Genomic DNA, 16,140 nt, shown 5'->3' with positions numbered 1-16,140 from the left:
GTATTGAGAAGGTCAGCACCCTCTCAACAATTTATGGTCTTAGAGAACACAGTGCCTAACACACCGTGGGTGCCCAGAACAGGGGTGTCAAACTCAAACAGAAGTTGATCTCTGCAGGTCACATAATGACTTAAAACACAAACTAACATCAGCTATGTTGTATTATATTTTTATTTAATTTGTAAAATGTTTCCCAAATACACTTTAATCTGGTTCTGGTTATAACAATTCTGCAGGTAATTGAAATTCCCTTGCCAAAAGTTTGGTATTTCTGGCCTAGAGCAGTGGTCAGACTTTTTGGTCTCTGGACTCCTTAACACTCTTTAAAACTTTGAGAACCACAGAGCTTTTGTGTTGGGAGGTTAACCTGTGAATTAGAATTTAGATTTAGATGTTCACAGGTTAAAAATTAGAATTTTTTAACCTGTGAATTTTCAGATTAACCTATGAATATTTACCATGTTAGAAATTAAAACTGATAAAATTTTAAAACATTTATTAACTCATTTAAAAATAACAACAATAAACCTATTACGGAGTTAATTGAAGCTGCTAGGTGTCACGATGGATAGAGCAGTGGACCTGGAGTCAAGAAGTCCTGAGTTCAAATCTGGCCTCTCCATTTATTAGCTGTATGACCCTAGGCAAATAAGTCAACCTTTGTTTGACTGTTTCTTCAACAGTAAAATGAGGATCGCAACCGAATCTACCTCAAAGGCTCAAACAAAATAATATCTGTAATGAGCTTAGCAAAGTGCCTATTATATAGTAGGCACTGTATAAATAGTTATTGACAAGCAAGTGGTACGGTGGATAGAATGTTAAGCCTGGAGTCAGGAAAACTCATCTTCCCAAGTTCAAATCTGGTCTCAGACACTTACTAGCTGGCTGACCCTGGGCAAGTTATTTAACCTGATTTGCCTCGGTTTCCTCATCTGAGAAAAGAGCTGGAGAAGGAAATGGCAAACTACTCCAACATCTTTACCAAGAAAACCTCAGATGGGGTCACAAGGAATTGGATATGACTAAAACAACTGAACAACAGAAAGAATGCTTATTCTCTTCCCCATTATGATTTAACATAAATAACATATTTTTTATGAAAAATAACTATATTTTCCAAAACAAAAAATTTAGTGAAAAAAGTAGCATTGTTTTCCATATCTTTACAATTCTCTCTAATGTCTGGCATAATTGAAGACAGATGTATTCTCAAATTTCCTTCTGCATTCAATCTGTTGCAATATATTGTTTTGGTTAAAGTACATGAAGAAAATTCCTCCTCACAGACATGTAGTTAAGGGAGTAGTATTTGAAGAAGCAAAGAACATCTTAGGATTATTATTTAAATAGTTTTAACCTCAAGGACCCCCCCTGGTAACTACTGGCCCGACACACTAAGAGGTCAAATATCTTGCCAAGGAACACACAGTCAGAACACGTCAAAGGCAGACCCTAAACACAGGTCTTCCTGCCTTTGAGGCTATTTCTCTAGCTACCATGCCAGGAATCACTTAAAATCGTGTGCTGCCGAAGGCATTTCACTGAGGTTGGAATTTTCTAGCACAGGCTTTCTGTGGTCCTAACTCTTCTGAACTGAAGTGCAGCAGATTGATTACATAGCAGGAGACTGGGATGGTTTGTTTTCTATAAGTTATGGTACCTGTTTTGATTTGTGCTTGAATGGAGAATTGTTATCCCCATTAATAAACTAAATCCAAATTATCTCCCATCTTCTGTGATTCATGCAAAGCCAGAAAAGAATCCCAGGATCTCAAAGATGTCACTGTTATTTTCAATCTAAAAAAACTGAGAAAAATAAAGAAATCGATTGACTTCTGTGACCTGTGACTACTCTCCATTTCCACTGGGCACTTCCAAAGCTACTTCAAATGATCCAGGCAATTCAGTCTTTGTTAGGCAGCAGACACAGGGCAAGCATGAGGACAGTATAGATGGGCGCTGACTCCAGTAGAGGACATGGTTCAAATTCTACCTCTGAGACCTTGAGCATGTCACTTGACCGAGCAAGGCCACAATTTCGTTTTCTGCCAAATGAAGGCGTTGGATTCAATGGCTTCTGAGAAACTTCTTCCAGTGCTAGACCTATACCCCTAAGGCCAGGAAAGAATTTACAGACTCTGAGACTGAGTCCATCACCCTTCCTGAATTCTAGATACCTTCAATAGACCTGAGCCTAGAGGGGTAAAACAGAGGCCAGAAGCAGAGCCCGAGCATTCCTTTCCAACCATTTCTTACTTTTCACAGAATCATAAAATCTTGGAGTTGGAGAGAACACTGGACACCAGTCCAGTCTACAGCTTCATGAGAAATCCCCTCTATTACATCCCTGAAAGACATTCAACTATTCTCTAATTGAATACCTCTGGTGATGACAACAACCTCATGAGGGGGCCCATGGAACTTCTCTAATTGGTAGAAAGTTAGAAATCTATTTCCCTGCAACTTCCAACTTAGTTCTAGTTAAATCCTGTGGAACTGTGTAGAATATATCTGATCCTTCTTCCAAGTGATGTCTCTTCAAATATTTGAAAATAATTATCAGACCTCTCTTTCTCAGCCTAAGCAATTCCAGTTCCTGATGGAAGATCCTGTGATGGGGCCCCGGGCATGGGCGTAGCTGGAAACATGATGACAGCTAGCCAACATCAGACTGACTGATGTCACAAATTGTTAAAGGGAAAAGAAACAAATAGAATGGTAACTAAGCCATACCAGATCCCCCTAGCATCAAGGATGCTATATATCAATGCTTCTTAAATTATGGGTCACCTTATATGAAGTTGTGAATAATTGGCAACAGTAAAATGTTTCTGAGCACCCAACGACCAAAAATTAATTCAAAATCAAATGCCTAATGAATCTGAGGTGTTTCTGGACGTGCTTGTCTATGTTGCATGGAGCAACTTCACTACAGCCTTGGTTCTGAACACAAAACATGCATACATTGCACTGTGCATGCTCTCAGGTCATGCAGCAGAAAAGAGGTCATGAGTGGAAAAAGTTTAAGAAACTGTGCAAGTACAGTACATAGCTGAAGCCATGGTTAAAGCCAGTTAGGTACTACCTGGAACACTTTTACCTTCCCCTGGGAACTGGGGTTCTATGAGCAGGTTGAAATTGAGCAGGGATTTTGGTGGCCAAGCTGTTGTGGTAAGAAGAAGCGACAGGAGGGGAGTCGAGTAAAAGTAGGAGCAGAGCAAAGCAGAAATGGGAACTGGGAGTGAACTGGAGTCCTTGATACAGTCAAGTGACTCCTAGCCTGGGCTGGGGCTATGTAGTCTGCGATGAGAGAGCAAATAGGTCTAAGTCCTTCCTGTATTTTGTCTTCCTTTCCTATCCATATGAGAGGAGTGGGAAGGAAGGAATATAATGAGAAGGTGTGGTCCCAAAGAACAAAAGCTTGTTGGCTACACAAATGAGCAAATACCTGCCCTCACTGATACTCCTAGTGTAAAATATAGCAAATATAAAATATTTGTTGCTACTGTCCTGTAGACTAGAATAATTAGATAGGGTGACGTGGGCATGCCCATTCTCTTTTCTTCCCCACCCCAGCCCATTTCCTTGTCTTTCTCCATTAGAACGTTAACTCCTTAAAGATGGGAACAAAGGCTTGCATTTGTATTTCCATATTTATCACAAGGTCTTTCCAACAGAATGGCATCTGAGAGGTGGTTACAGCACACCTGGCACCTGTCCTCCTTATGATACAGTTTTCTTTCCTTTTCTTTCTTCTTTTCTTTCTTCCTTTCTTCCTTTCTTTCTTCTTTTCTTCCTTCCTTCCTTCCTTCCTTCCTTCCTTCCTTCCTTCCTTCCTTCCTTCCTTCCTTCCTTCCTTCCTTTCTTTCTTTCTTTCTTTCTTTCTTTCTTTCTTTCTTTCTTTCTTTCTCTTTTTCCTTCTTTCTTTTTTCCAGAATAACTGCAATATTGTTTTATTTTATTATTTAAATGTATCTATTTATTTATTTATTTTTAGCTTGCAACATTCCCTCTTGTAAGATTTTGAGTTCCAGTTTTTCCCCCTTCTTTCCCTCCCTTCTCTCCAAGACAGCACGTCATCTGATATAGGCTACTCCTATACAATCATATTATATTACTACATTAGTCATGTTGTGAAAGAATAATCAGATTCAGTTTTCAATCTCCTCTGGTTTACCTTGTCTTTCTTCAGTCATGGGACCCAGAACTGAACACAGTTCTTCAGGCTCCAGACATGTGAAGAGTAAGGAAAAACAATTGTCTCCCTTAATCCATGCATTATCATTCTTTAAAGCGCATTGTTATCGTCAATAGCAAACTGAGTAGCATGAAATAAGGACTGGATAGACCCCCCACATTAGCATAGGGACTGTCAACCCAAGGAAGTGAGTGTATGGGTACAAGGCAGCTCTTACCATCGGTGCAGTGTCAGCTGACAGTCATGATATCCCCAGAGGAGGAATCTTGATGTACATATATATGGTATGTATGTGTATATTTTCAGATATGCATTTCAACATGAAGATGTGTATATATGACAATACTAGCAATCTACTGACCCTGATATTTTGTAGAACAATGACTGTTTTTCTATTGAGACAAAACACATGACAGCTTTACCCCAATGTTGCTTGGAAGTGACTTGGGACCTAGTCCAGTATTTAGATTTGCAACTCCAGACTAAAGTATTGTCCAATACCCTCATTACCCTCTCGATGGAGTTATGTAACTTCCTGGTGATTCAGTTCTGACCATTCCTGTCCCTGCCCCACCCCACCCCCAATTGAATTCATTAAGCATCTATTAAATACTTGCTTTGTGCCAGGCTCAGTGCTAGGATAAAATGAAATAGGCCCTTCCCTGCCCTCAAGGAGCTGACCTTCAGGTGGGAAGAAGGAGTACAGCACAGGTGAAGAAAGTGAAATACAAAATAATCCTTAGGATTATTAGGATAATCCTAGGACCTGAGGGGGTGGGGGTAGGGGGAGAGATCAGGCTAGGCTTCCTGGAGTGCCAGGCTAGGACTGGAGATGAACTTTGAAGGCAGGCAGAGATTCCAAAAGGCAGAGGTAAAAAGGGAGTACATAAAGGACATGGGGCACTGTCTCTGTCAAAGCACAGGGATGGGAGATGAAATATGAGTATAGAGTCCAAGAAGGAGAACACTGCACAATTAGCCTAGGAAGACAGGATCCAGGGAGAGGTGTGAGGTTTTTAACACATCCGGATGGAATTATTATTATTACTGATGATGATGATGATGGTAATAATAAACATTTACATAGCAATTATTATGTGCCAGGCCTTGTGCTAAGCACTTTACAATGATCATCTCATTTGAGGTGGATGTTATTATTATCCCTATTTCACAGATGAGGAAACTGAGGCAAATAGAGATTAAGTGACTTGCTCAGGGTCACATAGTGTCTGAGACTGGATTTGAGTTCAGGTCTTTCTGGATCTGCTTATCCACAGGGTCACCTAGCTGCCCCTAGCCAAAAGTGGGGGGGAGAAAGTCTATGGCAGGGGTGGGAAAGCCTGTGGCCTCATGTGGCCCTCTAGGTCCTCAAGTACAACTCTCTGTCTGAATCCAAACTTCACAGAACAAATCCCTTCAATGAAAGGATTTGTTCTGTAAAAATTGGACTCAGTCAAAAGGCTGCTCCCAAAGACCTAGAAGGTCACAGTTTCCCCACCCGGGTCTATGGTCCAAGAGAGCTAAAGCATAAGCCAATGTATGCCAGAGGCAGAAGTTGATAGAAGCAACAAGGCCATTCTCCTAAACAGGAGAATGTAATCCCAGTTCCACAGTGTTCAAGGGTGGGAGTGGGTGAGAGGGGAGCAAGTCTGCATGGAGAAAAGTCAAGAAGGCATGGAAGTGAGAAGTGTTTTATATACAGCGTTATACCACTAAGAGTTCCTCTCACACAACGATTCAGCTTGAGACAGTTATCATTCATGATGACTATATTCTAGTCAATCATGCCCTCCCCTCGTTCAGCCGAGTAAAAGGTCACCCAACGGTGAGATCAGATAGGTGTGTTAACATGGCAGCTCCACTTGGAGGGTGCTAGGGAGCTAGCTGCTTCCAAGAGAATCATGATGACATGTGAGGGAAGTGCTTGCATAGACATTCAGTAATTGGTTCTGGTTGGCCCGCCATGTGCCCGGGGGGAGGCTTTCTCTACTTGCTGCTGAGCCAGAACCATCAGCATCTTCAAAAGAGCTAGAGTCAGCTCTGGCCATTGATTTGTTAAATTTGTTACTCCTTTTCTCATGGCTTCTGTTGAAATAACCATACTGGAAGGGGAAAATGCATGAACCCTTTCCCACCTCCAGCCAAGATCATGCCCTGGGAAATGGCATTAGGACCTTTTCATTTGTTCAAAGTAGCTCACATTCATAACTTTGGAGATTCTCAAGGTTGGAGACTCTTCTCTGCACCTAGATTACAAAAGAATGATAGAAAGGCCAGCTTGTTCTCCTAACCCAGATTGGAGATTCCATTCCCTACACCTGAAATAGAAAAGAACTGCTATAAGCATTTTAGAACAGATAGATTCTTTCTCCTTTCTCCCTAATCATCTTTGGAAATAGACCAACTAGTGATATTGCTGGGTCAAAGGATATAGTCAGTTTAATAACTCTTTGAGCATAATTCCAGATTGATCTCCAAAATGACTGGATCATTTTATAATTCCACCAACAATGAATGCATCCCAATCCTCTCCAACATTTGTCATTTTTCCCTTCTATCTTTTAACCAATCCGGTAACTGTAAAACAATATCTCAAGGTTGTTTTAATCTGCATTTTTCTAATCAATAATGATTTACAGCACTTTTCTATAACTATAAATTGTTTTGATTTATTCATTGGAAAACTGCTGGTTCATATCCACTGACCATTTATCAACAGGGAAATGACTAGTATTCTTATGGACAAAGTTCTTTATATATTTTAGATATCGGACCTTTATCTGATAAACTATCTATAAAATTTTTTCCCAACTGTTTTCCTCCTAATCTTGGCTATATTTGTTTTATTTGTACAAAAAAATTAAATGTAAGTGTAATTGAAATTATCTATTTTCTACCTAATTTACTCTCTATCTCTTGCTTATTCATAAATTGTTCACCTGTCCATAAATCTGATAAATAACATGTTCCATGTTCTAATTTTCTTGTAAAATCTTTCTATATCTAGGTCATGCATTCATTTTGACATTATCTTGGTAAATAATGTGAGACATTGGTCCATGCCCAGTTTCTGTCATACTACTTTCTACTTTTCCCAACAATTTTTACCAAATAATGAATTCTTATTCCAAAATCTTAAGTCTTTGCTGGGAGAGAAACCCCAGCAAAGACTGCTTCTTAAACAGGCCTATTCAGTGAATGGGCATTGCCTCACCCTAAGTGAGTACCTGCATAGACCTTGACCTAAAGGGGTCAAGGTCTTCCAGTACATCCTGGGTCATCTCCAGTCATCCTGATCTAGTGATCTGGTCACTGGATTCCGAAGGTTCTGGAGGAGAAGTGAGGCTGGTGACCTGCACAGCCCTCCCTCACTCAAAACAAAGTCAAGTGCAAGTTAAGTGATCATTTCTCTGATGGCCTGGTCTTCTTTGGCAATGAAGGACAAACACAAGTCTGCACTTGTCAAATTCAAGGTTATTATGTTTATTTGCTGCTATAAAATGTACATCTACTTTATTCCAAAGATCTTTCTATTTCTTAGCCAGTACCAAATAGTTTTGATAATTACTGCCTTATAATATAGTTTAAGATCTGGTGCTCTAAACCTCCTTTCTTTACACTTTTTTTCCCATTATTTTCTTGGATATTCTTGACATTTTGCTTTTTCAAATGAATCTTATTATCATTTTTTTCTAATTGGAAATTGCAAGGATATACATCAATTGGGTGATGGCTGAATAAGTTGTGATACATGATTGTGATGGAATATCACTATGCCGTAAGAAATAATGAGCTCAATGATTTTAGAAAAACGTGGAAAGATCTGCACAAAATAGTGAAGAGTGAAATGAGTAGAACCTAGTGAACACTGTATACAGTAACAGTAATATTGTTTTTAAGACTTTGAGCGAATAAGTTTTTTGTCTATTATCAATACCAAAATTAATTATAAAGAACATATAAAGATACACTCTGCGTCCAGAGAAAGGACTGATAAATAGAAGTATGCATAGAAAAATTTTACATACGTATACCTATTTGTATCTAATGGTAGCCATCTCTAGGTTGGAAGGGAAGGGAAAAAACGAAATTCACATGATAAATTTTTTGTATATTTGAAAGGAATAGCAAATTGTGCATAGTAGATTTGCAGTTTCATGTACAGTCACCTTTTTATTACAATATGCTATAGAAATGTTTGTTTTAATTCATAAATTAAAAGTAAAATTTAAAAAAAAGATAGAAAAGAACAGATGAACAGACCAAGGAGACCCTGTTTTTTGGGTAGTCATATGGCAAAGCCCTGAGGCCTTTCATTTCACAGCATAGTCAGGAGTCACCTCTTTTCCTCACGTAGGAACATAGAAAAGAGATGACCAGGGCTTAATCAGCTTTTCAAGATGTTGACAGTTCTGGCTATGTGTCTAGTAGAAATGGGCTCTTCCTAACCACCTGGTGGGCCAACTGGAACCAGTGACAGAAAGCCCATACATGAGCTTCTCTCACACATGTCACCAGGATTCTTCCCAAAGTAGCTACCTAGTACCCTTCTTATGGAGATACTATCTTAGCAAACTGATGGGGTCTGGCACCACATTTGAATCTTGTCAATTAGTCAGTTATGAATCCACCTATGTGTCCTGATCATCAGGCAATGACCAAATATGATAATTTATTAAGCACCACTAGACACAAAGAACCATAACAATCTCTCAGGAAGAAATAAAGATCAGTAAAAATATGGTTGCTACCTGCATGGAAGTTAAAGTCTAGGAGGGAGATAGGATAGCTAAAACAAGTATTTATAATGTAAAAGCAAATATAAACAAGTACATAACAAAATATTAAAATATGTCTGTGAAATCATCATTTTGGATGTTCCCTGGATCCATAAGATCTCAGCCCATCCATGACTAGTCATCTTGTATGACATCCATTTCCTCCATAAGTTTGCCACATGGGGTCTAGCCAACCTGCAAGTTGGTGGGCAAGGAAATGAATTGTAGTTGGTGAGGCTGCAAAGGCAATGTATTATAGTCATGAGTATGTAAAACTCTTTGAGGATCTGAGCTATAAAGGTTTATAAGAAGAGAAGAATTGGGATGCTAATTAGGGATTATTTCCCAGGTTTCCAAGTGAGAAGTGTAATTGATGATGGGCAACTTTCTACAATGGGTAAGAAGTTCTCTGGGCCCCAAGCAACCTCTGACTAGCAATTACATATATGCACTGGTGAAAGAAGTTTCCACACCAGGAGTTCCCTACGCCAGTGACAGTTAAACGCAATGTTTACAGAAAACTTTGGCTAAAGTAGAATAATAATTAATAATAATATTAGACAGCACTTATGTAGTAATTCAAGTTTCATAAAGTGCTTTATAGAAGTTATCCCATTCGGTCCTCACAATAATCCTGAGAGATAGATGATACTATTATCCCCATTTTGCAGATGAAAAATTGAGACTAACAGCAGTTAAGTGACTTGTCCAGAGTCACACAGCTAAGTAAGTATCTGAATAAAAGACTGAATCCAGGTAGTCTTAACTCCAAGACCACCTAGACTAGAAAGAACTCTACTGTTTCACCATTTAAAATAAACAAATGAATAAAAAATAAGGAAAGGGACTAAATTCATTGGTAATAGAGAACTAGAAGAGGAAACTCCCTCTACTAAAGCAGGTCAGAACCCTTCTCTGCGACTTATAGCTTTAAAGATTTGCTCAAAGCAATGAGAAGCTCAGCAATTGGTCAAACAGCCAGGATGTGTCAGAAGCAGCCCCTGAACACAGGGCTTTCTAATCCAGGCCCAGCTCTTAACTACTATACCAAGTGGTCTCTCTGGCTGGTTTCACAATTGCCTCTTGATTCACCATTCCAAATCCTCTAAGTAAAAGGGGGTGCAGATAGGGTCCTGGCAGGGAGTGTCCATGGGTCTGCCTAGGGTTAAGGTTCCTGAATTGTATTGGATATACAAGGTTTGGTGACACACACATATACAGACAAAGGTAGGAAGGAAGGAAGGAAGGAAGGAAGGAAGGAAGGAAGGAAGGAAGGAAGGAAGGAAGGAAGGAAGGAAGGAAGGAAGGAAGGAAGGAAGGAAGGGAGAAAGGGAGGGAGGGAGGGAGGAAGGGAGGAATCTATCTTTGGGAAGAGGTAAACTAAACTTTGTCAGAAGTTCACCTATATTTGAATCTAAGACAAAAAAAAATAGAACAAAACAAAATATTGTTTTCTCATAAATAACTTCCATTTAAAAGAGAGGATCAATTTTTTTCTAAATTTAAAACAAAAGCGTAGGCAAACCTCAGCGACATTTTGCTTTTTCTCTTTTTTCCCGGGAAAGGAAAACTTGTCAGCCAGCCCTGAGGCTCTCTCTGCTGTTAGAACTTTTTCTTTCTGAGGTTCAAAGATGAGGGGGTAGCTCCTGAGAGATGAGAGAATGCTAGACCTAGAGAGTGAGACACTTGTCAGTACACGTCAGTTTCAGTGAAGGTTCCTAGGGGTACCTCAAATCTCCTGGTCCCTCTGAACTTGGGGTTATGCAATCTCAAGGACTTTTCCATCTTTGCTTCAAGATGCTTATCAGAATGCAGTACTGTTGACAGCTTGTGCGAATGTGATTCTCATTCGGGCTTTTGATTGAGTCCAAGTTTTGCGGAACAAATCCTTTTATTAAAGAGATTTGTTCTCTGAAGTTTGGATTCAGTCAAAGAGCTGCACTTGAGGACCTAGAGGGCCACATGTGGCCTTGAGGTCCCAGGTTCCCCATCCCTGGGCTAGCCTTTAGGTCAATCAATGAGCTTACAAGTGTTTACTGAGCTGCTAAGATGCCAGCGTGCTTGGTGCTGTAGGGTTTATAATTGGTCTCTAGTACCAGAGAGCTTACAATCGAGTCGGGAGGAGAACACTGGCAATGGGAAACAATAGAGAGAAATATAAGACAATATATAATTCGGTGCTCAATGACATAAGCAGACCAGAAATACCATGAAGTTGATAAAGGCTAGATAGGATTCCAAGTGTGAGGAGCAACTAAATCCAAAAATTGGGGTAGAGATGATCATGGCATGTTTATGGGACAGTGAGACCCATCTGATCACGACAGACTATGCCTGTCATCGAGTTATAGTAGATGGATTCCAAACCTGGCAGGGATCTCAGAGAGCTCTTCTTAGTCCTTTACTTTGGGTTGGTTTGCTTTTTTACAGGTGAGAAACCTGAGGCCCAGAAGTAATTGGATAATTTCCAAGTTTACATGGCAATAAAAATAAAATAAAAGTTTTATCAATGCATTTTGTATTTACATTACATTGCTTCCTCCCCTATCACTCAACTATCCAGTAAATAAAAATAATTGAGTGACCCCATCTTACAGCATATGCAGCATTCTATACCCAAAGTCCCCCACCTCTCCAAGGAAAGGAGAGATGCATCCCGTATCTGAGGGCTGGAAGGTAGCAGGAAGCAAAATTGGATACCTTAATCATCAGAGAACTGCAAATTAAAGAAACTCTGAGGTTCTACCTACCACCCATCAGGGTGAAATTGATGACAAACAAGGAACCATTGTTGGAAGAGTTTCCAGAAAAGAGTTACACATTAATGCATTGAATTGGTCCAACCATTCTAGAAAACAGTTTGGAACCCTCCCCAAAAGTCACTAAATTAAGCATAACCTTTGACCCAGCAATACTATAATTGGGTATATATCCCAGAGAGAGAGAGAGAGACAGAGGAGAGACAGAAAGATTCCATATATACAAGAATATTTATAGCAGCACTTTAAGTGCCCATCGCTTGGGGAATGGTGGAATAAATTTTGAATTTATGTATATAATGAAATGTTATGGATCCATGACAAATTACATAGGAGAAGCATGGGAAAACTTATACGAATTGATACAGAGTGTAGGAAACAGAAACAGGAAAACAATTTCCTTAAGGACGACACTAATAATGAATGTGAAAGAAAACAACTTTGGAAGACAAAAAAGCAACTATATCAGGGAACTGATGATGAAATGTACCTTTTGACAGACAAGTGATAGAATACAGATGTAGAATTAAATATGGATTCACAGATATAATAGCTAGCATTTATATAGCGTTTTAATGCTTGCAAAATGCTTTATAAATATTGCCTTATTATATTCTCACATCCACCCTGGGAGGTGAATAATATTATTACCCCCTTTTTACAGATGAGGAAACTGAAGTCGCAGAAGAGTTACTTGCCCAGGATTACACAGCTCGTAAATTACTGAGCATGAATTCGAATTCAGGTCTTCCTGACTCCAAGTCCAACATTCTATCCACTTCACCAACATGCTGATTTGTTGTTTTTCTGGAATATGTGTCTCTACATGGATGTATATATACAAACATATGTACATATATGTGTACATATATATACATACAGTTCTTAAAAGAAAAAGCTTCCATTGGATAGGTAGCTTAGTGCATTGTGATAGATACCCTTAAAGTAAAGCTTTTTAAAATACAAAGAAGAAAACTAAAAAAATACAGAAAAGGAAAAAAATGGATCGGTTTTATTTCTAACTAGTTCTCTTATATATGCACGTGTGTAGATAGATAATAGATACAGTCCTTAAAAAAACCTTTGTAATAGAAATGAACACTTTTAAAAATACATGTGTATGTGTATGTATGTTACACACCTCTTTTTTATTCTTTGTACACTGAAATGCTTATATTTATCGATGATAAATTCACAATGAGGATAGATATAGCAACTGCACCTTTGTTTTCATTTATCTGGGGATATACTCCAGGATGAGGAAAGTCCATTTACCAGTGCAGATCTACACCTAGTCTTCAACTTACAGTCTTACAGATCCGCCTGGAGCACTGAAAAATTCTATGACTTGCCTGGGGTCACACAGCAAATATGTGTCAGCAATTAAACTTTTAACGTGTCTTCCTGGCTCCAAGGCCACCTCACAGCTTACCATAAGGATCAAATTAAATAACAGAAATGAAAGTTTACAAAGTGTTAGGTGAGTATAAGGTGCATTAATTTTGATCTGTGATGGACGTTGGTCTGCCAACAGCAACCCTAGTGAGCTGAGGTTAGCAGGCTTTCACTTCCCCTCCCACCACGGTCTCTTCTGTCTGTTTCCACTTTTTGCAGCCAGAATACCCACGGCCTCTCTTGGCTGCTGACTCCTGCCTTGCTCTCTAGTTAATTCACTTGGGGTCTCACTCGTTACTGCAACCTCCTTGGCTGAGATGAAGTGGCTATTACACTTCATCTCAGCTGCACAGCTGCACCCCCTGCTGACCAAATCTGGTAACATGCCACCTGAGCTTTTTCAGCGTCTATGGACAAAGAGATCTCCACTGGGAAAGCCAAGTTGGAACGACTACACGGAAGTCCTGAATTTAAGGAAGAACATGCTTCTGAGCTCTCTTCCACTTCAGCAGTGGGTAGCCAAACCTGGCCTTTTCCTTATGCTGTACAATCTCCATAAATTCTCAGCACAGAACAAGTTAGGAACTCAACAGATATTCTCTGCTGACTGCCAGATACCCTTTGGGGTTGATTGAAATGAAAGTAAATTTATGAATCAAAGTTTATAATCTCAGGAGTCCCTAAACTCTTCTGGGTCATAAACCTCTTTGGCAATCAGGTAAAATCTATGGGTCTCTTCTCAGAGTAATATTCTTAACTGCTTAAAATAAAATACATAAGATTTCAAAGGAAATTTATTCTATTAAACCATAGGGTTTTTTTAAACCAACAAATTTACAGCCCCCAAATTAAGAATCCTTAGATCAACTTTTCCTATTCCACATTAACATTGTCCCTTATTTTTCGCCTTCAAATTTCCTTTCCTCCTTTCCTCTCAAAATACTTTTTCAGAAGGGCAGGTAAAAATCAAAAAGGAGATAATGTAAACCCCACCCTCCACCCTTCCAAAAAAAAAAAGGAAATAGGGCAAGGAAAGTCTAGTCACAAACAGGAAGTAAAAGAAATGTTGCCACAAAACTGGTCCAGGCTAAAGAAGACTTCTGGGTCAAGTGTTTGTGGATCAAGTTTTCCATTCATCTTAAATTCTACAAGCCTTTGGGTGTTTGCCTCGCCTTCCTTTACACATACTCCTTCCCCCAAATAAGTAACTTTCAGAGGTAATTCTATGGATAGTCTGACCTAAACTTGACCTCATAAATGAAAATAAATATCACATTTTAGCAGAAGTACAATAATGCCCACGTATTGTTGAAGTTTCAGATTTAGGTTTCCCCTCCCTTTTCCCTGTGGCATCAGGAAGGGCCAGGAATTAATGAAGGGAGGGGAAATGGACTCCTCCCTAAGATCAGGCATTACACAACCTGGAATGCTTTTAGACAGGCCTTGTGAAGGATGGGAGAGCTACATCAGAGAAACAGCTTTAGGACGCCTTTCCTGAGTCTGGGGAGCATTTTTATCACCCCAAATTTCTGTTCAAAGGAAACTAAATACTGCCTTCTCCTTTCCCTCTCTTCTCTCTTTGTTTCTGTCTTTCTTTCCCTCTCCTTCTTCTCCCTCACTCCTCCTGTTGTCTCTCTCCTTAACTCTGCCTTAACTCGGTCTTAATGGCTCCCCTCTCATTCTCTTTCTCTCTCTTTTTCTCTCTCTCTTCCTCTCTCTCTCTCTCCCTTTCCTCCCTCCCTCCTTCCTTTCTCTCCTACCAAAAAATGGTTATAACTTCATTTTTACATACATATGTACTTAAGGAGTACCTAAGACATACTATCATCCATCCCTCTTATGACTTTTAGTAAGCAGCTTTAAGATGGGCCCAGAATGATGCTGCCTCTCTAGGTATGGAGAATGCCTTATTCAGCAAAAGAGAGCCAATGATGGATGGAACCTGGCATTAATTCCTCAAAACTATTTGTTCTTTCAGTAAATGACATCATTATTCCTTGTGTCTGTCATGTCAAGTCTGTCGCGTCCAACCTCTGAGGTTGCCCCACTCCCATCTCAGTACATTGGATTCATACTACAATGGAAAGATATATTACTAATACTCTAGAGATTGTATTATATATTGTGTGCCAAGAAGTTTCGCAATAGCCTTTGGTCAAGAAACATTAAAGACTTATATACATGCATATATAATTCATACATAGTATACTATATATAGATATGTACACGAGTCTTTAAGTAATTAAATATACAGATGGATATATAAATACATAATGACTCTTTAAGTAAATGTACAGATGAATATATACATATATAATGAGTCTTTAAGTAATATATAGATGTATAAATATATTATCAAAGGCATATGCTATAAAAGTATGCCACACATTAAATAATGCTTTATGGTTTGTGGCATACTTTCTTTGCAAGAACTTTATGATATAGGAAGTTATTATTATATCCATATAACAGATGGGGAAACTGAGGCTCAGAGAAGTTACATAGACATGCAAAAGTAGTCTGGGTCTTGGACCCAGGTCTTAAATGGCAAGTTTATTTCACTTTTTCCTAAACTGTGCTGTACTCAGAAACTGTATAACTTAATGACTCTGGAGTCAGGAAGACCCGAGTCTGAATCCTTTGTCTATCAGTTACTGTGTGCCCATAGATAGGACTTAACTTGTCAGAGCTCTAGTTTCCTCCTTTGTAAAATAGATGTCATAATACTTACAGTATCTACCTCACAGGATCTTTGTCAGGTTCAAATGAGATATATGGAAAGGGCTTTGAAAACTTTAAATGTTATCTATCTAGCAGTAAAAAAGTATATTTGCCAAAAAGCTTTCCTATGCTTTATCTCATCTGAGCCTTATAATAAATCTAGAGTAGGACAGTTTCATTACCCCCATTCTACATTACAAGGAAACTGAGATTCAAAGTAGTAGCATAATTTCTCCACAGTTGAAAAATGGTAAAACATAGGTATTCTGTAAGTCCTAGTATAGGG

General features: G+C 39.0%; 1 long non-coding RNA gene across 2 annotated transcripts in view; it reads left to right on the top strand.

The window, feature by feature from the left end:
* The window catches only part of LOC140511418 (uncharacterized), a 45,147-nt gene that overhangs the window by 8,897 nt on the left and 20,110 nt on the right, over window positions 1-16,140 (top strand). Inside the window, exon 3 of one of the 2 annotated variants that reach the window (XR_011969546.1) lies at window positions 12,403-15,129. The exons of the other annotated variant lie outside the window; for it this stretch is intronic. This is a non-coding gene — a long non-coding RNA (uncharacterized lncRNA). Of the gene's footprint in view, window positions 1-12,402; window positions 15,130-16,140 lie in introns of those variants that run through there. 2 annotated transcript variants of the gene reach the window in all.

The sequence above is a fragment of the Notamacropus eugenii genome, chromosome 6 (genome assembly GCF_028372415.1).
Source record: "Notamacropus eugenii isolate mMacEug1 chromosome 6, mMacEug1.pri_v2, whole genome shotgun sequence".
NCBI lineage: Eukaryota > Metazoa > Chordata > Mammalia > Diprotodontia > Macropodidae > Notamacropus > Notamacropus eugenii.
Note: the sequence above shows the minus strand (reverse complement) of the source record. Positions and strands in the feature narration are given on the sequence as shown.